The sequence below is a fragment of the Zalophus californianus genome, chromosome 1 (assembly GCF_009762305.2).
Source record: "Zalophus californianus isolate mZalCal1 chromosome 1, mZalCal1.pri.v2, whole genome shotgun sequence".
Lineage (NCBI taxonomy): Eukaryota > Metazoa > Chordata > Mammalia > Carnivora > Otariidae > Zalophus > Zalophus californianus.
In genome coordinates this window covers 154,139,507-154,162,027 of record NC_045595.1, presented here as the reverse complement: position 1 = coordinate 154,162,027, position 22,521 = coordinate 154,139,507, and positions in this window count along the sequence as shown.

The window sequence follows — 22,521 nt, the reverse complement described above, 5'->3', positions numbered from 1 at the left end:
TTCTCGGTCAGATTCTTCATTTTCTTCCATCATTACCTCTGTTCTCCCCCTCAATGTCTTCCCTGTCTTCTCTATGCATGGCCAGCATCAAAGGGGGAGAGTGAGAATTGCTTCAAGTCCCCCAGGAGGCAGATGGTAATGCCATACTGGAGATAGGACAGCAGTGGGAGCCCTCATGGAGTCAATTAGGATTCATGGGAGGAGTATTAGTTCTGGAACTGTGGGTTTCTCCATTAGCAGAGAGGTGCGGACCACAGAGAGGGAGAGAATGAAGCAGAAACTAAGTTTTTTTGTGTGTAATTTTTTTCCACTCAGTTCCAGCCAAGGGTCTTGATCCTGAGCACTTTTCTTCCTTCTCACATTCCTTATTTCTTTATTTTCTACTCCTACCTTCTTTCAGCATCCATATTACCAAACAGAAAGGTGAATCTGAACAACAAAAACCTAAAAACTCAAATGGGTACTTTTCATGATCTTTTTTATTCCTCTCCTTTCTTTCCTCTCTGAACAAAACACTAGATGGTTTTATGTTTGGTAGAAACTGACGGATTTTTCTAAATACATAGTAAAATAACCAAGAAAGATTAGAATCAATTATGTATTTAGAAGTAGGTAAAGAGAGTTTTATACTCTTTGGGTATTAACGTTGGCAGATATTGAAAATAGCAATAGTAGCATGAGTAGGATAATTATGTATTATGATTGCAAGAAAACTAGAAACCACTGATGAGTTAGCACACACACACACACACACACACACACACACACACACACAATTCTATACTCTCCTTGACCTGATCTCTAGATCTGTTTACATGTGATTTTGAGGAGAAAGCCAAGAATTTAATCAGATTTTAATTCCAATACCAGTTCTGCCCCATAGTATCTAGATCATTTTAGAAAAACAAAGAAATACCTCTTAGAATGTGTCTCCTCATTTGCAAAATGAGGATGATCAGAGCATCCTTATCAGGATACTCTTATATAAGGTCGTTACTTACGGATTATTATGATCTCTTATGTTTCTTAGAAAAAATTTTCCAATGGCATATCTGCTAAGGGAAATGACATGTGTATTTGAATGTATTCCGTATTAATCAATTCTGGAAGAAGCTTCTTTTTTCTACATATAGGGCTTGCTGCACTTGAATTTACTGTTGATACTGGTAAGAGAAGAACCTCTTTGTATCCAAGGAAATTTATTTCAGGCCTTTGCACCAAAAATATAAAGATTTCCATGGCAAAAGCTTAACCTGGGATGTTTTCTTCTAGAAATGTCCTTAATGATTTTGCTCTTATCATTTTCCTTTGACTGACTCAGCCAATCAGGAATTCCATTTGCTCTAAAGATCTGCCTCCATCCACTTCTGTTTGATGTTCCTAATCTGTGTTGTTGTCCAGGGCAGCACTTGGAACCAATAAATGTTGTCACGGTCTGTTCCTCAAACAATAATAAAAACTGAACCACATAAAGAAAATTCAGGTTTTTCTCACTGGGATGAGGGATTGTGAGTTGCCAGACCCTAGGAGAACCTTTTCAGAGAATCGGAGAGAACTCTGAGTCAATTCCTCAGGGCTGATGGCAGAGTAAATCTTGCTACATGCCACACTACAGTATGGACTAGGCTATTTGGGAACATCCATACAGGATTGCTAAATTAGTTGTTTATCATTTTTTAGCATTAGATAAATCCCCTGTTCTCTTTTGAGAGAGAAGTGGTTTGGGTCATTACCCAACAAAGAGAGCCCACATGGTCTGGCTGGGGCTTCATTTTATGGCAACTAAAAACTGGGGAAGAAGTTCGGTAAGGAACGTTTTACTCACAAATGTGCAAAGCTGGGTCAGTATATGGCCTTACTATGGGACTTAAATCAAGTAAGCCTTCAATTACTGTGCATGTATAATTATTAATTAACTGCTGTTATGTTCTATTAAGATATGTTAAAAATATTAGATCTGTAAGGATAAAATGAAACGCTAGGAGTTTAAGGAACACAACTCACTAGAAAGATCTTAAATAACCTTTACTATTCTGGATGTGGGGGAGTGGATAGGAAGCAACAAAAGGAAACAACAGAAGCTGAAATAGGTTATGGAAGGTCTTTCTAATACCAAGTAATTTCAACACTTCAGCAAAACAACAGTATGCAGGGACACCCCAGAAGAGTGTTCAGAGGCAGGAGCTAGAAAAATGGAACACTGTGTGTAATAACAATGGTATTAATTTGGTCTTCTACTTGAAAGAGGGTGGATAGAGAATAAAATAGAAGGGAAAAGAAGCAAAAAGAGATAAAAGTAGAAACTTTGAGGTACAAATTGGGAGACTAGATCTCATATTTGCATAAATAATCGAAGAAATGCTTAGGAACAAAGATGTCTAATATTCTATTTAAAGCTTTTTGCACATTAAGAGGTAAATCTCACTGTTTTCACAAGGTAGGATACAGATATCTTGTGTGAGGTTTTTTTTGTTTTGTTTTGTTTATTTTCATGTGTGTTTTTAAATTTGGGTTGAATTAAGAGTAAATTCTATTTCTGAGCTCAACACGTAGGACAAAAAGAAGCGATGCCATAGAGTAGGATGACTACACACTGAATTAATTCAGTAGAGGCAGAAGGTTGGAGTGGCTGCTCTCAGGAATTTATGAATATTTGGGGAAGACATTGGCAGGTCCACTGGAAAGAGGTTTCTAGACAATTATCTATATTTAGATGAACAGAACTACTCCAGTTAATATATGGAGAAGAAAACCATAAAGATACCAAATGTACAAAAGAGAACTCTTGGTCAATAGGAAGTCCTTCATGTGGAGATGGGAAGTTCAGAAGAAAATAATTCAGACAATCTGCCTGCTGACTTGTGTCACCCCCTTGGGAATCAAGTTTGGGCATCTTGTAGCATCCAGAATGATGTTTAAAATGAAACAGGATCCATGAGTAAGTTTTCTATTATAAGGAACCAAAGCCCATACTTTATAAGCAGGACATTCTTTAAGTTTCAGTACTCCTTGCTCCTGTGTTTCCTTTGTGTTTAGTGAAATGTGCGGGAAAATGACAAACTACCTTATGTCACGTGTAATCAAGGAAAGGGCATGACATGCATACTTGGGCCAGAGCTGTCAAAGACGCGCTGCAAACCCAGGTGAGTGGTGAAAGCAGAGCGAATGGGGTGGGAAGAGAAAGAAGAAGGTAAGAGAAAGTGTACGTGAGAAGGTGGAGAGTGGTGGGAAGAGACAAAGCAGGAGAAGGAAGATGAGAAGGAGGAAAAGGAGGAAGAAAAAGAGGAGGAGGGTAGGGCAGCCAGAAAAGAAGGCAGGGAAGGCAGGGGAGGACACTGGGCAGCAGGGGTGGGAAGAATGCTAGACCCATGTGGCCAAAGAAACCAGCCTTTCACTCCTATTCTTGTTTCATTTTCTCACATCTTAGAGCAGACCTCCAGTGTACCATTTGCACCATACCATACATACTAGATCTAGAGAAGTGACCAAATAGCAAGTCCCAGAGAGGAATGAAGAATAGATTTTTTTTTTTAAATATCTTTTTTTAAATCCTATTTTTAGTCCTGGAATGATGTAGAAGTATCTTAGATCATCCCAAAGTCTTATCCCAGGAATAGAAATTATGATGACTTCATGTTCAAAAGACTGCAAAGCATCGCTTGGGATAAGTTCCCATGGCACTGATTTTTTTCAATTTATCATTTATTTATGGTCAAATAATTAACTTTGCATAAACTGTTGTGACTTTATTGACACTACACTTATAATTTTGACCGTTTATAAAACAACCCTATATACATTAATGCTGATATGACAAAAAGTTAAAAGTCAAGTTGGAATAAAAAGTAAATCAGTATGAAAACTACTAATGGGAAGAAATGTGCAAAAAGATAATATTAAGGTTTAACTTTGAAGCAATAATAAGGGTGGGAATAAAGGAAGCAGATTAGAGGAGATTTGTTGATGCCACAGCTGTGCAGCTGGCTCTCTCCCACACTTGCCGAGATTTCCTTTCTTACTTGATAGGAAAAGATACAAAATAAAACACATAGTGTAATAGGCAAATCTTCTGCCAGAGTAACTCAAAAATAACATAAGCAACTATTTAGAATATCAGCAAAGCACAGGATAGCAAATAATGATGTTGATTATTAATAATAATCATTTTAAGACTACATGGAATTTCAGTATAAAAGTGTCAATGCAGATATCATAGGGAAAGACATTTTTTTGTACTTCCGAAGGTACTTATAACAGTTTGACTACTGTTACTATTAGAGTTGGGATGGGGAAGGGAGTACCTTAATGCTGTCAGTATATACAGTCCTCAGAGGTCTTAATCTGACCCTGATCACAAAATCTATTTAAATTAACTAAAGGTAATTATTACCCTTTTAAAGCCTATGAAAAGACCATACAACTTCCTAATGTAGATCAGAGGTTCCTATTTTAGTGTTGGTTTAATTAGAATAAGGATGGCATCTACATTATAATGACAAAGACACCCCATGTAATAAGATGCATATACAGAATATGATTTGACTTGCCTGAAAACTAAATTTTTGATATATCAAAGTAGTTTGTGAATTTCAAGAAGATTCACCATTCATAGTCTAAAATGTTTTTTCACGTTCAGTGATATAAGAAAATTGCTAGGTTTTTTTTTTTTTTTTTCATAGAATGTAGATAATGCTACTCTACTATTCTGCTACCGTTTTGGGGATTTAAGAGCATTGACACATCTCCAAACACTTTTTCTCACCCCCAGGGACCTAGAGTCAAAGGCTTGTATAGTGGCCATTAGAGCCCAGACATGTAGGCCAGTCTTAAGTTCCGCATATGTAGGATGCATAGGCACCTAGTTACCTTCCGCACAGCAACTCATTAGCATACTTTATATATGCCATCTTAATTATTAAGACATACTTATACAATTGCCAATATCAAGAATAAAATTAATTCTCTTTTGGAGCAATCATAAAAAAGAAAAAAAAAACCTCTTATATGCAGAAGACACTTGCACTTTCTTACTGCCTGTTCTCACTTCCTAAAGGCCAGGTTTCATCAGTCAACTTAGACTTCTCTTTGAATCCTCTTTCAAAACTGAAGAATTGAGGTTGCTAAAACTGTCCTTGCTTTGAACTTCACATGCCACCTGCTGGACTGGGGAGAGGCAAGAGCATCTTTTTTGATAGTACTTAGGGATTTCTGCTAATTAAGACCTGTTCACCTGAACCAAGCAAGTGGCCACACACCATTTACGAATAAATGTTCTTTCTTCCCGATCTTACCTGTCTTTTTATGCATTAGTTAGGATGAGTAGAAAATGATGCTTGACTGGCAACATATTTTGGCACTAATCTATTCTGCACAAGGGAAAGAAACTAGAGGGCGCCTGGGTGGCTCTGGGTGGCTCAGTTGGTGAAGCGACTGCCTTCGGCTCAGGTCATGATCCTGGAGTCCCAGGATCAAGTCCCACATCGGGCTCCCTGCTCAGCAGGGAGTCTGCTTCTCCCTCTGACCCTCTTCCCTCTCGTGCTCTCTATCTCTCATTCTCTCTCTCTCAAATAAATAAATAAAATCTTAAAAAAGAAAGAAAGAAACTAGAAATAGAGGACATATAATATTTAAGGTATTTTTTGTGGTTTTTTTTTTTTTTTTTTGCTACAGTCTGTTTAGCTCATTTTTTAATGTAGGAACATGTAATAATTTAAAGATGAATTTAAGTTCTGAATTGATGACCTCTTTTTTTCATAAAGATAACAACTAACCACATTGTATTTTTAAATAGATAACTAATTCAAACACTGCTTAAACGATTATATATACCACTTTTACAAAAAAGAATAAGCCTATAAGCCCTATACTTAGTGTTATAATTTAAATATTTTCCACTAAAAACTTTAATTCTTATTAAATTCAGGAGACACCTGAACAATACATATATATGTAAGTGCTTTGACATCTACCACTGAGTTATTGAAATATCCATTTCAAAACCCATCTTACCACAATCAATAAAGTCTTTCAACGGGGCACAGAGAAAATAAGTATCTCAAACTGTATATTCAAGTGTCCTTAAAGCTTAAAGAGCCTTAGATGGGATTATCATCAAAGAATGAAACAATATATTAAAATTTTGAGAATTGTGTTACAGAAGAGTAATCTTTCCACTTAGAAAGAAAATTATATTAACATACGTACACCACAGTTTTTTACACACACTGCCACACACACACACACAGTTCATCTGGAGAACATATTATTACTACAGGACAGTATCACAAAAGCATGGCTGAGGACACACTATACACGATCGCTCATTCTCCATCGGCAGTTAAACTTCTAGGCTTGGGGTAAGTGGGCAGCAATGGAGGGTGTGTGTGGCAGGACAAAAGAGTAGAGAGATCAGAGAAGAATGAGGCGAATGGCAGCTTCTATGCTTCTGTGGCTCTCCAATTCACTGGAGTCCTGCTGCTGGGCAAAGAAAAGTGATCAGTAGCTTGGACAAAAATGGCAACTTCAGTGAAACTACTAATTGTGACACGTGGTCTTACTTTAAATCTACACTTGCAGAACACCAGAGTAACCTAATGGATGTATAGGAGGCTTTTCTATACTGACACACTTCAAGGCTGAAACTTAGAAGATAAATGTCAGCCCTGAAGGCAATTGCTTTAGTCAATTCTAAGAGACTGAAAAGATACCGTGAACACAAAGTGGTTCTCTACTTCAGGGAAAGAAGGCCCCATACATCTAGTTCAAGCTAGAAATCTGGGGGTCATTCTCGTCGCTTCTCTTTTCCTAACCCCCAACAACCACAGCATCACAAAATTTGGCCAATTTTACTTCTAAATCAATCTCCTAAATCCCATTTACCTATATCATTCTCATTATCACTAATTTAAACTGCTCCAATCTCCTGCCTGATTATTACAATGGTCACGTGTTCCTTCTTAATTCTTGCCATCTCCAATCTGATTTCAAACTGCACCCAGAGAAATTATTTTAAAATATGACATTAAGCAAGTATTTGCTGAGAGGCAAGGGTTAACTTGTCCTAGAGAGATTCCCTGGGCCTTCTGCAAAGATCCATGGGAACTGAGCTTAGGACAGTCAATGGTGGGAGGCCTGGGTGGTTCAGTTGGTTAAGTGTCTGCCTTCAGCTCAGATCATGATCCCACGAGCCTGGGATGGAGTCCCATGTCGGGCTCCTTGCTCAGCAGGGACCCTGCTTCTCCCTCAGCCTCCAGCTCCCTCTGCTTGTGCGCTCTCTCTCTCTCTCTCTCTGACAAATACATAAAATATTAAAAAAAGACATTCAGTGGTGACCAACTACAAGGCTTGAACTCTAGACCCCTCTGATACCAAGGGAAGGGCCTGTGCTTCCCCCAAACAAGGACAGTAATGTGGAGAATTCTACTACTCACTTGCTACGTCATATACCTGGGAACCCTAGTGCCCTGATCAAACCACACCCACAAACTGAAGCAGGATAGGGCTGGGACCAAGTTTCTGCCTCCTTCTACTGCTGTCCTTTTTCTGCCCTTGATCCCACAGTGCTTCCCTAATCATGTACCTTCAAAGCCCCACGGATCAAGGGTAGGATTTCTCCTGAAGTTTGGTATCTGGACTTGCTACACCTCTGTATTCTAGAATACAAGTGCACCTGTTACCAAGCCGATCTTCATGAGTTAAATTTGGGGTTCAATCCCCAAAATGCCATCTCAGCATGTTTGGTATCCTTGTTTGCATGACAACTGCCCAGTTTAAAACCTTTCTGGGGCACCACGTCACTCAAGATAAATACCAAAACACTTGTCATGGGATGCAAAGCCTAGCATGACCTGGCTCCTATCCCTTCTTCTAGATTCGCTTTGCACCATTGTTCACTCTGTTTCAACTAACTGTCTTTCCTTTATTTTTCACAAATACAAGATCTTTTTCCTGCATCAGAGTCTTCAAACTGGTCTTCCCTATGCTGGAACATTCTCCTCTACTCAGTCTTTTGATCTAAAATCAGAAGTCCCTTCTCTGAGGAAGCTCTCCCTGATCTTCTAGACTGAGTGTGGCTACCCTTTTATAGATCTTATATTGTTTAGCAAAAGACAAAAACAAACAAAAACCAGGGGTCTTTTATGTTTTTTTTTCTTTTTAGCTGTTATTCCTAATTTGAAGTTGAATCCTAACTGGAAAGTTTCACACTATTAATCAATGGTTGCACAAACTTTATTTATAGCAGAAATATTTTCATTGTACACATTCACTCCAAAAAAAGGCCACTTTGTATACATTAATTGAATTCTTGGTCCCCTCAAATAGCAGTAGAATGCTATTTCTACTTTCTGCCCATAGCATTTGATACTTCTCCCTCACAACTCTTACCATAGGTGCAATTATATGACTAAGTGTGAGACTTTTAATTCATTTCTAGTTTTCCCTCTAGATTATATTTTCTGCATGTGAGATAAACTTTGCCTGTTTTCTTAACATTCTGCTATTACATAGCACAGAGCCTGGCACATAATCGGTATCCCATGTTATTTGTTGAGAGATCAACTAAGTACTTCAAAATGAGTGTCATTTCTAATATGAAAAAAAGAATAAGTAAGAGGTATTAAAATTTTAAAAAATTAAAAATGATATGTGACAGTTTTAGAAAATTAGGAAAAAGAATAAAAAATAATATTATTCTCAATTTCACTGGTCAAACATCTATGCAGCTTTTTTTAGTTTACATTTAGTAAAACACAATTTCTATATCACAAAAAGATATGTTACTTCTTTACTCACAAATAAGGCAAAGAAAAAAATGGAAGGACTAAGAGGGTAGGGCTGGGGACCCAGTGGACAGGATAGAAGGTCCTGTAGCGGGAAAAGAATGAGCAGAAGAACATGCATTCCTTCCATGGCTTTTACGAGGGGAGATGGTAAGGCAAGACATTCAATGAATTCTTTGTTTCTCTTTTTTTAAGATATATGTTTGAGGGAGTCTCATTTGCTAAATGTCTTTGGAAACAGGCAAGGAAAACAGACGAGAATTATTAGATCCAATAGTGGCTGATGTACAAGATGTTCTACACCTAATAGAGAAACAAGATGTAGAAAAATCACCAGGACCAGATGGCAGTTCTTATGTCCTTTCATATGTAGGATTTTCCTCACTAAAACAGAGAAGAAGCACAAAAATGTACGTGGGTTTAGTCTAAGTGCACAGACCTGGGGGAAGCAATAAGTCAGTCCATTTCTACGGCTGCTGTCTTTCACTAATATTACATTTAGAAATAAAGAAGCAATGGAAGTGTCACCCTGTATCAAAATCTTCTGTAACTTTCATAACCATAAAATTCAGTCTGAAAACAAAATAAAATATTTCCACAAAGAACCTATGCCCAATCGTATAATAATCTAAATAAAGTGAATATTTTACAGTACATCTGCAATTAGATACAATGACACTCTACAGCATAAACACATACAGTAGATTTGTATTTTTTCTTCATCTTTTAATATGAGATTATTCAATTCTAGTTCTGATATTTTCAGCCAGAAGGGATCTAGACAGCTGGTTGAGTGAGTCATTCCACATATTCTGAGAGACAAGAATGAGATTCATTTGCTCTTTGCTTATGGGGATATATTAATGAATCTTCAATCTTGCTCTCACTGTCCCCCATGGCCATGATGCATTTGCAGAGAAAGCAGGTTTACATAGCAGAAAGGCTTCTGTCAATAGTATTAAACCTGCTGTTATTTATCTTCCTACTCTTGGAATATGGAGGAGAAGGACAAGGAAGAAAAAGGAAAAAGAGAGAGAGAGAGAGAGAGAGAGAGAATATTGCATTTGTTGAACAATAAATCGAGGATTCTCTTCTAGTTTAGTGCCCACCCCACCCCACCCCACACTTGTGGTTGTTACGTATAATTGTGAAGTTGAATCCTAGTGGGGAAGCCCATGATATTAACCAACTGTTCTGGAAAGATGTGTTTATGGTAATTGAAGCAATGTGGAAATATATATTCGCTCTTAAAAATGGCCAATCTTTGCTTTCCTTACACTTAAATCTTCTTTTAAAAGATTTCACGCTGCATCCTCTCTTTGGTGGGGACTGACTATTCTGAACCATCAACTACTAAGATTACTGTTAGAATTAGTCCTGGATAACAGATGCTTTGATCACAACAAACAAACAAAGATTGTGGAGGTAAACAGAGTCAGGACTTTTAAAGTAGATCATACTATGCCTAATGCTTAATCAAAAACAACCACTATTTTTGTTTGATTTATAAGTGATTTCATGTTTTACTAGGGTTTATGGTGTGGAAAAGGAGGGGAAGATGAATACTTGAGGGAGAGGAGCAGAAATAGTGGGATGAGCCTGGGTTGGTGAAAAGCTCAAGGCCAGGAAAAAGGAGACAGGAGGGGAAGCTCTACATTGTGTTCTTGCATCGTTCTGTGGACAATGATCCCTGCAGTTGTGCGATGCAGAAACTCTAGAGATAAGAGCCTTCCCAGCATGGTTTTCAAATTCTTTCTATCAAGGGCGGGGGAGAGCACATGGATATAACCAGAGGTTCTAGACTGTTGTTCCTTGTGTTCCTTTTTGTCTCTGACCTGAGGAAAGAATATGCTGAACTAGGGGTACACTGGTCATGTAAAGTAGGGGAAACAGGGAAGAAAACCCAAGCTAAAAACCAATCAAATCCCACTCTATCCAAACAGCTTTTTTACAGTCCCACCATTATAAACTCTCCCCTTGGGAAGGGTACCCATTCCAACTGCTATCAAATGGCTCTGCGTTGTCAGAGCACGTCCCTCTGACAGTTTGAAAGCACGAGCGAGGCTGGGCTGCCTAATGGGTACTAGAGGGGGCAGGGTGCAAAAGAACGTGCAAGTATTAGGGTGAGAGACAAACAGGAAGATGTAGAAAGACTAATTTGACTCACTTCACACCGTAACTATGGCTAGTACTCTGAAGGCACAATGATCAGAGCATGTTCAGTTTTATTTATACCATTTCCCTTCTGTCCCTTCCTTTTCATTCCTTCTGCCATTGTAACCTTTCTTGCTGTTCTTCTCAGAACATAGTAAAAACCTCCTGTTTTTCATTTCCCTAAGCCCCTTCCAAAGAATTTCATTTTCCTAAAATACAGATTAGCTGTTTGCTACCACCATCAAACACCTCTGTATTTCACAGAGACAAGTGCAAACACCCCACTGCTGCAGGCAAGACCCTCATGACCTGGTCTCTCTCTAACTTGCCTTGTCCCACAACTGACAATGAGTGCTCTGCTTCAAGTCCACCGAGTCATTGGTCATTGTCCAAATATGGGCTATGCACATTGAGGATGCTGTGCTATGATGATGCCAATTCTTCACTTAGGAGTTCCCTTCTCTTTTTTATCAAGTAGCCCAATGCATCCCTCCATGCTTCTCACACCTCTGAAGCCTTCAGGGCTTCCGTGCTCATGAATTCAGGGCTCCTTCTTTGCTTCTGGGTTACTGCGCACTTTTCCATTCTTCACTGTATTAGGATTTGTTATTGTAGGTGAATCAATGTAACTAATTTCAAGTTCTTTGGAATAGGTTCCTATCTTACTCTTCTCAGGATATCTACAATGTTTGCCGTCTAATACTCTCATTGAACAGTAGTTGAATGACCAGCTAATTAATTAGAAAAAGCAAGTTTACATGAAAGCCATTACATAAAAACTGAAGTCACTGGAACCTGAGGAATGTACATCTTAATGGAGGCAAAATTCCTTCCCAACTGGAACTGTAGGCATGTATATGGGATTAATACTTTAGATTCAATAAAAGTCTTCCTGAGATAAACATTCACCTTTCAATAAAGATGAGGGAAATATTAGGATTGCGTGAGGATATTTCAGTGTCTATGCTATCACACCACATGATCAATTTCCTGAGTATAAAGGTAAAAAAAAAAAATGTGCAGAGGTTAACAACATGGACATTGGGGCCTGACCTGAGTTCAAATCCTAGAATTGTCACTCACTGACTTTGTGACCTTGGGAAAGGTGGTCAACCTCTCTAATCCCAAAGGACAATAATACTTCTAGGACTTACAGCAAAATAATGTTTAAGTGTTTTACAAAAGGCATGACAGAATAATGGTAGTTGTCATTTATTGAATAACTAGGATACAGACATACATATTTTGTCTAAGAACGATCATGCTAATGTAAGTGAACCTTGAAGGCCTTGAAATTTTGAATACATCTTCATTACAAATATATAATGACTTGAAGCATATGACTTTAGTTCATCCAGCATTGGTTTGACCTAAACATTTTAAAATAAAGCCAATTCATCAATTCTACACGCCAAGGTAGAATAGAAATTCTAATGCATATGAAACAATGAATTCAAGTCTGAGTAGTCAAGAGGCAAAGAGAAGAAATAAATGAAAACACAACCATTAAAAATAGACTTGTGAAGCAAAACCACTTTTATCTTTCTTATTCATCTTGCTGGCCTTACAAAATTATTTAACACGCTCATCCCTAGTACCTTTGTTGCTTTAATTTTTTAGTGAGGTTAAAAGTCACAGATAGAAGCAGTCCCATTGTACATTCCTAATGGGAAATACCAGTTAGTCAAATTTTGTGCATTTGGTGATAAAACTCACCCATAGGCAGAGAAGACAATACCCTTACCAGTGAGGAATTTACCAAAGGCATCATCAAAATCAACATCAAACAGTGAAGGCAGATATTAGACAGCTGTTAGTTAACTGCACTTTCCTAGAGGTAGAAAACTCAATTCCTATTTATAACTAAATAGTGAAGTATGGGCATAGATATTAAAAGTTTACTTCCTTTGGTTAGTTTTTTTTTGTTTTTATTTTGATATATGGAAAAACAGATTGACCATAAAAAATACATTTCTGAGAATTGTTTTCGGTGAAGGTGTCAGTGTAATAAGATATCTCTCAGAAAACTGTAATACCCTGGAATGTGGCATGAAGTTAGATATAAACAATCATGGTTCTCTCATTTTTAAAAACAGCAAGATGATTTGACTGACTTGTCTGTCATCATATAAAATGTGCTGATTGGGCTGTGAGGGTTTTCAGTTTCTTTTCCCTCTGTTTCACCCCCAAATTCCATAACAACATTTATTGAGTACTTGGCTCTGTGTTCAGAACTGCAGACAAGGTGCTCCTGGGTGGCTAAAGCAACTGACTCTTGATTTCAGCTCCGGTCATGATTTCAGGGTCATGAGACTGAGCCCCATGTCTGGCTCTGTGCCAGGCGTGGAGTCTGCTTAAGATTCTCTCTCTTCCTTTCCTTCTGCTCCTCCCCGCTGAGCACATGAACTCTCTCTCTCCAAAAAAAAAAAAAAAAAAAAAAAAAAATGAAAAGGCACTTGCATTTCACTAAAGTTACCTTTATATTCACAATGCTTTAAACAGAAAGCTTCCTCTTTACAAATGTGGGATGGAGTATTGATGCATAAATTCATTTTATATTTTTTGAAGAAGAAGAAATTTAATAAGCCTTTAAAAAAGAAAGGAATTGTAAACAGGTGACTCCAGTAATTGGGGCTTAAATATAATGAGCTTATTTAGAAATGATGCCACCTTACATTTTCAATGACACTTAATCATTTATTCACTTACATAATTTTTTACATTCATTTATTTTCATTTAATCATTCTGACCTCCCTGTGAAGCAAGCATTGTTTACCCCACTTTTTGGATGGGCAGGCTAATGCCTAGAGAAACCATTTTATTTGCCCATCAAATCACATGTAGAGCACTAGTTAGAGCTAGGAATAAAAATCTGTCTCTGAAAAAGAAAAAAAAAATCTGGCTCAGTTATTATTGTGTTATGGGATTCAGGGATCACTGTACACATGAGAAGAATTCCAGATCGTGTAGTTCTACCTCATGACTTCATTAGCTACTGCTTTAGATTCTATATCTTTTTTTTTTTTTTTTAAAGATTTTATTTATTTATTTGAGAGAGAGAGAGAATGAGAGATAGAAAGCATGAGAGGGAAGAGGGTCAGAGGGAGAAGCAGACTCCCTGCTGAGCAGGAAGCCCGATGCGGGACTCGATCCCGGGACTCCAGGATCATGACCTGAGCCGAAGGCAGTCGCTTAACCAACTGAGCCACCCAGGCGCCCTAGATTCTATATCTTGAAACCCAAAATAAAAATAAGAGATTTACCTCATAGGGGCAGATTATACAAATAGTTAGATTAGTGTCTATAACACTGCATATACTCTGTTTATAAACATTTCAAGAAGATAGAACTTGAAATGTTTACCATTACAAGCACACCAAATATATTTTAAAATTTATTTGACTTAGAATGCCCTTTAGCACTTTTCAGTATCTCCATATTATGTCAATAGAAGGAGTAACAAATCAAGTTGAATCTTTTCTTTTTTTGTCACAGCCTGCAAGTTGCTTATAATATTGTCAGTATTAGTATATTTATTCAGTACTTGTTTCTTCTACATGGAGTCCAAAATATGCAACTAAGAGGTTTTGCCCTCATGCTAGCTAATAGAAATGTCCAGTTAACAGAATGCTAAGTAAGCCATATTTTACCTTATTTGATTCACAACCATTTTTAGAAATAGCAAAGAAAAATGATTACTTAAGCAAACTGCCTGGCAACACTGCATTCAAGTTACTCGTATGTGACTTCATTCTACTTCCTATGTAGGATGTAAGAACAGGAAAGAAATTTAGAGGCCTTCTGGTCTACCCACTTCTTTTTATATTTGAGGAAAGTTATACGCAAAGAGGAGAAACAGCTTATTGAAGACCTAGTAACAAGTTTTCTCTATTCCAAATTTTCTTGAATTATTTAGGGGTTGGGATGGCCCTGACTTCCATTCCAGCCGTGTATGTGTGTTTCATATCCTGGGTATGTGATAGAAGATATCTGTGGTAGAGTGGTAGAGATCAGCACCAATATTTTTAAATTGAGGGGCTGGGGGAGTTCTGAGTAGGTGACATCCTTCTGTTAAATACAATACTTCCTATGTGGCAATGATTTTATCTTATTAATGTGAGTGCTTTAAATGGTAGGCTCCTCATACGCAATTTCAAATTTACATAAAGTTCTCAACAGTGAATCATGTACAATTTAGCGCCTTTTAAGCGATGAAGGTTTATCCCTGTCTTATTTAAAAGACAGACAACTTTCAATTATGAAGTGATTGGTTTTAGGGTATTTATATTCTTGGCCATTTGATTTTCTTTATCACTCTAATTTTTTTCCAAGTTTTTGATTTAAATGTATTTTACTATTTACTAAAATCTCTGCATGGTTTAAATAGGAGAACTAAAATAAATAAAGAATACAAACTGATTTCTTCACTCTGGTTTAAAAAAAAAAAAAAAAGCTTGAAAAAAAGGACAGTTGCACCATTGGCCAACACGACCTTTCTGTTTTACTTTCTGTAAATTAAACTTACCCAAGCTATCTCCATTCACTTTGGCAATATGGAAATGAAATTGGTTTAAGGAGAAATGACAAACTTTGTGTTAAGTCCTTTCCATGGGGCTAGGGAAAGGAGTGCATACCTACAGTCATTGTCAATAATGGATACAGATATAGAATATGATTGCTTTAGAGCAGGATAGAGTGATAGAAATTAGGTCTCTGCATACATCAGGACTTAACAAAATTGAGGTGAACTGGTTCAGTCAAATTGCACATAGATCAATAGGAACAGCGTTAAAAGTAAATATTTACTGTTTGAAAGTCAATACACATCAAGATAGCATTGGAATTCTTATAGTCCTATTTTTTTAATATAGGAGAAGTTCACAGATTTTTTTTAAATTGAGAGCAAAGGAAATATAATTTCAAATTAATATCCTTTTAGCATCATAGTTAGGGAAATTATGTGCATACAGTCATGGAACATTTTGATCAAGTGTTTAAATCTAATTCACTTATACATAGCATCTTTCAAATACTGTTTTCCAGTGAAAGATAATAAAATGAGATAAAGCTTTTATGAAATTTAGTGCTGAAACTTACATAAGCATCAAGGTAAAATGGAGCCAAGCCATTGAGTGGTAAAATGTACAAAAAAAAAAAAAAAAAGACCGAAATTACTTATACGCTATTATGGTGCAGGGATAAGTAAACACGGATACCTGGGCAAATAGGGACAAGACTAATAGTTCATATATTCATAACTTGTAATTAGGTGACTAAACCAGACCCACCCAAAATCCAATTACGTCTTAATTGAAAAAAGTGACTTAAAATGTATAAAAAGAAAAAAAAAACTGAGAATTGTGACTGTTATACTTTTCCAGAATATCATACAAATTATCCAGAGTATTACACAAATTTTATACAAATTACCCAGAATATTCCAGATTATTATTTTCCAGAATATTATACAAATTATCATTTTTCTGAAAGACCAGGAAGATCTAACTATATACTAATTAGTTAATGAAATGATGGATTCATTCATCATTCCATCACAGAGTGCCTATATTAGGTGCTGGTGCTGGTGTGGCAGAGTGTGGGAGTGGGTAAATAGAGCATCAAACCCCATGCCCCTATGAAGCTTATTTTCTATTAGGAAGTAGAGAATATTAACCCAAGGGGGAAAAATGATAATTTCAAATTGTTTTCAGTATTATCAAAGAAAAAAACAGGGCAGATATCATAGTGATTAACTGCAGGTAGAGGTCCTGAAGAGTTTTACTTTATGTTGTGATAATCAGTGACTTGAGCAGGACTAATTAGGAAACAGAAAAGAGAATCACAAATTAAATGTTACCTCTGTGTAGCAAAGAAGTTAGAGACATAGGATAAAGAAAAATACCATAAATGAAATATTAAGTTCAGTAGGCCAATGGAAGGAGCACGGAAATTCTAACAGTGGAGAAAAGGAATTCTTGTTCTGTTTTCATTGCATTCCAGAGTTTAAATGTGCTCAGAATAAAATGGACACTATTAAGGAGGTGAAAGACCTGTAATCTGAAAACTATGAAACACGGATGAAACAAATTCAAGATGACGCTAAAAAATGGAAAGACATTCCCTACTCATGCATTGGAAGATCAAATATTATTAAAATGTCTATACTACCCAAAGCAATCTACACGTTTAATGCAATCCCTATCAAAATACCAAGAGGATTTTTCACAGAATTAGAACAAACAATTCTTAAATTTGTATGGAACCACAAAAGATCCCAAATAGCCAAAGCAATCTTGAAAAAGAAAAGCAAAGCTGGAGGCATAATTCCAGACTTCAAGTTATATGACAAAGCTGTAGTGATCAAGACAGTATGCTACTGGCACAAAAATAGACACATAGATCAATGAAACAGAATAGAAAACCCAGAAATAAACCCACAACTATACAATCAATTAATCTTCAACAAAGCAGGAAAGAATATCCAGTGTAAAAAAAAGACAGTCTCTTCAACAAAGGGTCTTGGGGAAAGTGGACAGCAATACGCAAAAGAATGAAACCGGACTGCTTTCTTAAACCATATACAAAAATAAGTTCAAAATGAATTAAAGGCCTAAATCTGAGACCTGAAACTATAAAAATCCTAGAAGAGAGCACACTGCAGTAACCTCTTTGACACTGGCTATAGCAACTTTTTCTAGATATGTCTCCTAAGGCAAGGGAAACAAAGGCAAAAATAAACTATTGGGACTACATCAAAATAAAAAGTTTCTGCACTGCAAAGGAAATAATCAAGCAAACTAAAAGGAAACCCAAGGAATGGGAAAATATATTTGCAAATGACATGTCCAATACCGGGTTAGTATCCAAAATATATAAAGAACTGATACAACTCAACAGCCAAACACTAAATAATTCAATTAAAAAATGGGCAGAAGACATGAACAGACATTTCTCCAAAGAAGACATACAGATGCTCAACAGACACATGAAAATATGTTCATCATGACTCACCATCAGGGAAATGCAAATCAAAACTACAATGAGATATCACCTCACATCTGTCAGAATGGCTAAAATTAACAACACAAGAAACAACAGGTGTTGGTGAGGATGTGGAAAAAAGGAACCCTCTTTCACTGTTGGTGAGAATGGAAACCAGGGCAGTCATTGTGGAAAACAGTAACAGTGGGTCCTCAAGAAGTTAAAAATAGAACTACCCTATGATCCAGCAATTGCACTACTGGGTATTTACCCAAAGAACACAGCAACACTAATTCAAAGGGATACATGCACCCCTATATTTATAGCGGCATTATATAAAATAGCCAAGATATGGAAGCAGCTCAAGTGTCCATCGATTGACAAATGGATAAAGATGTGGTGTTAAGCCATAAAAAAGAATGAAATCTTGCCACTTGCAATGACATAGATGGTGCTAGAAAGTATAATGTTAAGCAAAATGAGTCAGTCAGGGAAAGACAGATACCATATGATTTCATTCATATGTGGAATTAAAGAAATAAAACAAATGAGCAAGGGGAAAAAAAGAGAGATACAAACCAAGAAACAGACTCTCATCAATAGAGAACAAACTGATGGTTACCAGATGGGAGGTGAGTGGGGGGGTGGGTGGGTGGCAGAATGCATGAAATAGGCCACAGGGATTAAGGAGTACACTGGTTGTGATAAGCAATGGGTGATATATAGAATTGTTGAATCACTATATTGTGCACATGAAATTAATATAACATTGTGGGTTAACTGGAATTAAAATCAAAACTTAAAAAGTTAAATACATACATAAATACAACTGAAAACTAGAGGGGGAGAAAAAGAGAATAAAATGGACAGTATTGCTGAAATGCAGGAAGAAGCTATAGAAGCCCCAATAAATACTTAATGTATTTTCCTTGGGTAGACTTCCCCAAGTTTTGGCCCCACTTCTCTTTGTCTTTTCCACAGACCCTTGGTTTATTTATTTATTTATTTTTAAAATTTTATTTGTCACTTCGTGGGGTATAGCTTCGTCTCTAACATGGTTTTTCATTTCTCTATTTTCTAAGTAAATGTCACACTCCACCAATTATGGCCAGAGTAGGGCACGGAGAGTAAAGATAAGTGGATAGGGAATATAATGTCTGTGATGCTCCTAAGGGCATCTTCAGGTCTGTTCTAGCAGTCAGTCCTTTATGGGTTAAAATGATTTAGTTGGGTAGGAGAGAATAAATGTTAGAAGGAATGAAATCGATAAAATGAAGGCTTCAACAATTGAGGCAGTTCTCTGCTCTTCCCTTTAAAACAAATGTGACCATAGAGCATGGGCCATCATCAAGAAAAGTCACAGTGCTTTGTTTTTCCACTGGTATGGTGTGAAGAATTGAAATGGGGACAAGCAATGTCCATCTTTATTCACTCTCAGGACTCTTCTCAAATATCTGCCTCCCAGATTTCTGACATTTTCACAATTTCATCCTTTTGCCTTCAGAATCTGATACCATCTGAAAGCAAGGTGAGCTCATGACAGGAAGTTTGGAGTCCTGCTTGGTAGTATTCCTTTCTCCAGTGCAGAATTAAGCAATGTCCACATTTTTAAATAAGGGTTGACATTAATGTTAATAATCTAGCAGGGCACTGATGACATTTTTTTTTATATAAGATTTTATTTATTAGAGAGAGAGAGAGAGAGCACGCATGAGCAGGGGGAGGGGCAGAGGGAGAGGGAGAGGGAGAAGCAGGCTCCCCGCTGAGCAAGGAGCCGGCTGTGGGGCTCCATCCCGGGACCCTGGGATCCTGACCTGAGCTGAAGGCAGATGCTTAACTGACTGAGCCACCCGGGTGCCCCTGATGACATGTTTCTAATCCAACATCTGCTAAATGAAAAACACAAGAGGCTAGCCTTTTATTTGTCAGTGAAAAGGTAGGAAGTCTGTTCTTCAACAATATGACGGATGGCAGGGACAGAAAGAAAGTGTAGGGAAATGAGGAGTGACAGTTTACTCAGCTGAAGCTGAACTGAGGGAAAAGAGCTAAAGGTAAGAAAACAAGCCCTTAATTGAAGGATAAAGGTGAAGCAAGAAGGCAAATTGGTTTTGTTTAGTTAAGAAGATTAATGAGATAAAGTCAGGAAGATGCTGTAAGTTTTATTATGTACATTAAGTAGTTCCTATGTTAGGGATCAAAAAAGCAGTTTGGCAGTACAAGCAAATGGGCCTGGCAAGCAGCTCTCAGGAGAAAAATATGAGCTGCATGCACTGCAATGATGATAAAGGAATAAAAAAGAGTACCTTAAGTTTCCCAATATCGAATTCAGCTCACCACGTGCAGTTTTACTAGCACTCTGTTATTTACCAGTATCTGTAAACGACATTCTAGAAAAGACTCACATTTTTTTTTTTTTCATAGCATTTTCCTGGTTAGAAAAAGAGTTTGGGGCATTTCTATATGTCTCTATTTTTGAACTCAATGCTACACAGAACTATATGGCTGGTTTGGGGTCTCTGTTAAATGGCAGAGCCTGTTGGATCAGTTCAGGACAATTCTCTATTTCTTTCATCTATTTCTAACCAGGCAGGTATAATAAAACCATGTAGCTCCCATCGAATTTTTAATCTATGCCAAATTTTTAACTGAAAAGTAACAATCTCACCCTAAATGTGAGTTCAACCTAACTTTCATTACTTTAAGAGGTCAGTGTTGCCTGTCCCTTGTATTTTTGAGATACGTGTAACCGGATAGAAGGAATCTGGTCATTCTAAGCTCTTCAAAATGACTCCTATTCTCTATCAGACCTACATTCAAATCATTTCTCTATAAAAGGAATCTAAGTAAAAAATCCTACATGCCCCATGCATATTTCAGCTTCAAGGCCAGTCCCTTAGCATCCCACTTTCTTCTCTTCATGACATTACCATTCCTAAGTGTCTCCTATGTAGAAACTTTGTAGGACACCGTTTGACTAAGTAACCATTCAGAATGGCCACATTTTATGGTCATAAAAATAAAGACAAATACTCAGAATAAGTTCCATTTATGAGAAGGGCATAATTTATGTTAAAGAAAAATATTCCCTCAGTGTGTAATGCTCTCTCCAGCATTATTCCATTTATATAAACGTATTTGTGTAATGGGCTCATTTTAACTGTTTTTCAGAAACGGAATAAACCTTAGCAGTCAAAAAAAAAAAAAAAAAACTATCAATACTATCAAAGAGAACAAAAGAAAATAAAAGAAAAACAACCAAAGTGAAGAGCTGAAGGAAGAGGAGGTATTCCTGTCTCTCTGTAATCTTGCTTGCTTCTTTCCCACTGAGGGAGTTGAAGGGACCTGCCAGAGATTTCACTGCAAAGGGAAAGTTTCAGAGATGAGAAGTCACCTCAAATTGACACAAGACTGTTTTATCTGTCAGTCAAGGCATGAGGTGAACAGTGGAATACCAACAATGTCACTGAAATTATATTCTTTTTCTTCAAGTACAAAGATATTTCCTTTCTTTTCTTTCAAATTATTTTCTTTTATTGATATATTCCTATATGTAACATAGTGGATTTTTAAGTTGACCGTGCTTTGTAATAAATATTCAAATCCTCTCATGGTTCATTGACACAAATGATCTGAGTTCAAGAGCACTGAAGTCAAAGTTGGCATTGTCATTACACTGAAATGGGCAAATGTAACAACCTTTTACCCCTGAGGTTATAGCTAGATATGGAATTGCTTTAGATGACTGTTTAGCTTTTCAGAGTATGATTATAGAGGATCCACAGTGGAACAGAAGCAAATGCTGGAATGCTCCTGTCCTGAAACATGGGGGCATATAACAATAAAACAAGGGATCAGCATTATCAGGGTTTCCTATTCCTCTCATAGCCTTGAGATTGTATTTTCTGACGGCCCAAGAGGTATAACATGGCCTCTCTATACTCAGTTGCAAAAGTAATATTGTTTCTTGTGTGGGGCAGGAAGATTTTAACCTAATCTCTGGGAGATGTGGCAGAAGGAATGTACATAGGGAGAGAAAGAAGAGAAGCTTCAATTTTAAACCCAATGAACTTTATATTGTATAAAGCTGATCCAGGGTCACTGGGGCTTCTGGCAGCTGAGATAAAAGCTGGGTTTTATTACAGATATGTGAGGAGATGAAGAAGAGTATGTACAAATGTTTCTTGAATCTATAACAATATTATGACTCAGGAAAAGGAAAACCTTTATATACCAAAAGGAATTCGAAGCTAGAGAAAACTGAAATATTTATCATAACAATATTGAAGGCACAAGGTAATTTCCCATATGTCCATGAACAAGCTGCTTCAAGGGGTATATCTAAACAACACATCAGAAGATGACAGAGGGATAGAAAATGAGTAAAATCTATAAAAGCTTTAAAGAGAGCATAATCAACAAAGGCTTATTTTCTTTGATTTTTTTTTCCTGAGATAGAAGAGATTATCATTATTCTTGCCATTTGTTGAACACCCCTTATAAGCAAAGCAGTGTGCTAGCTAACACTTGTTAGTACTTTCTACAGAAGACAGAAGAAACCTCATCCTCTGCTTCCACAGACCAGGTTTTAATAGGGTGTCAGGGCCA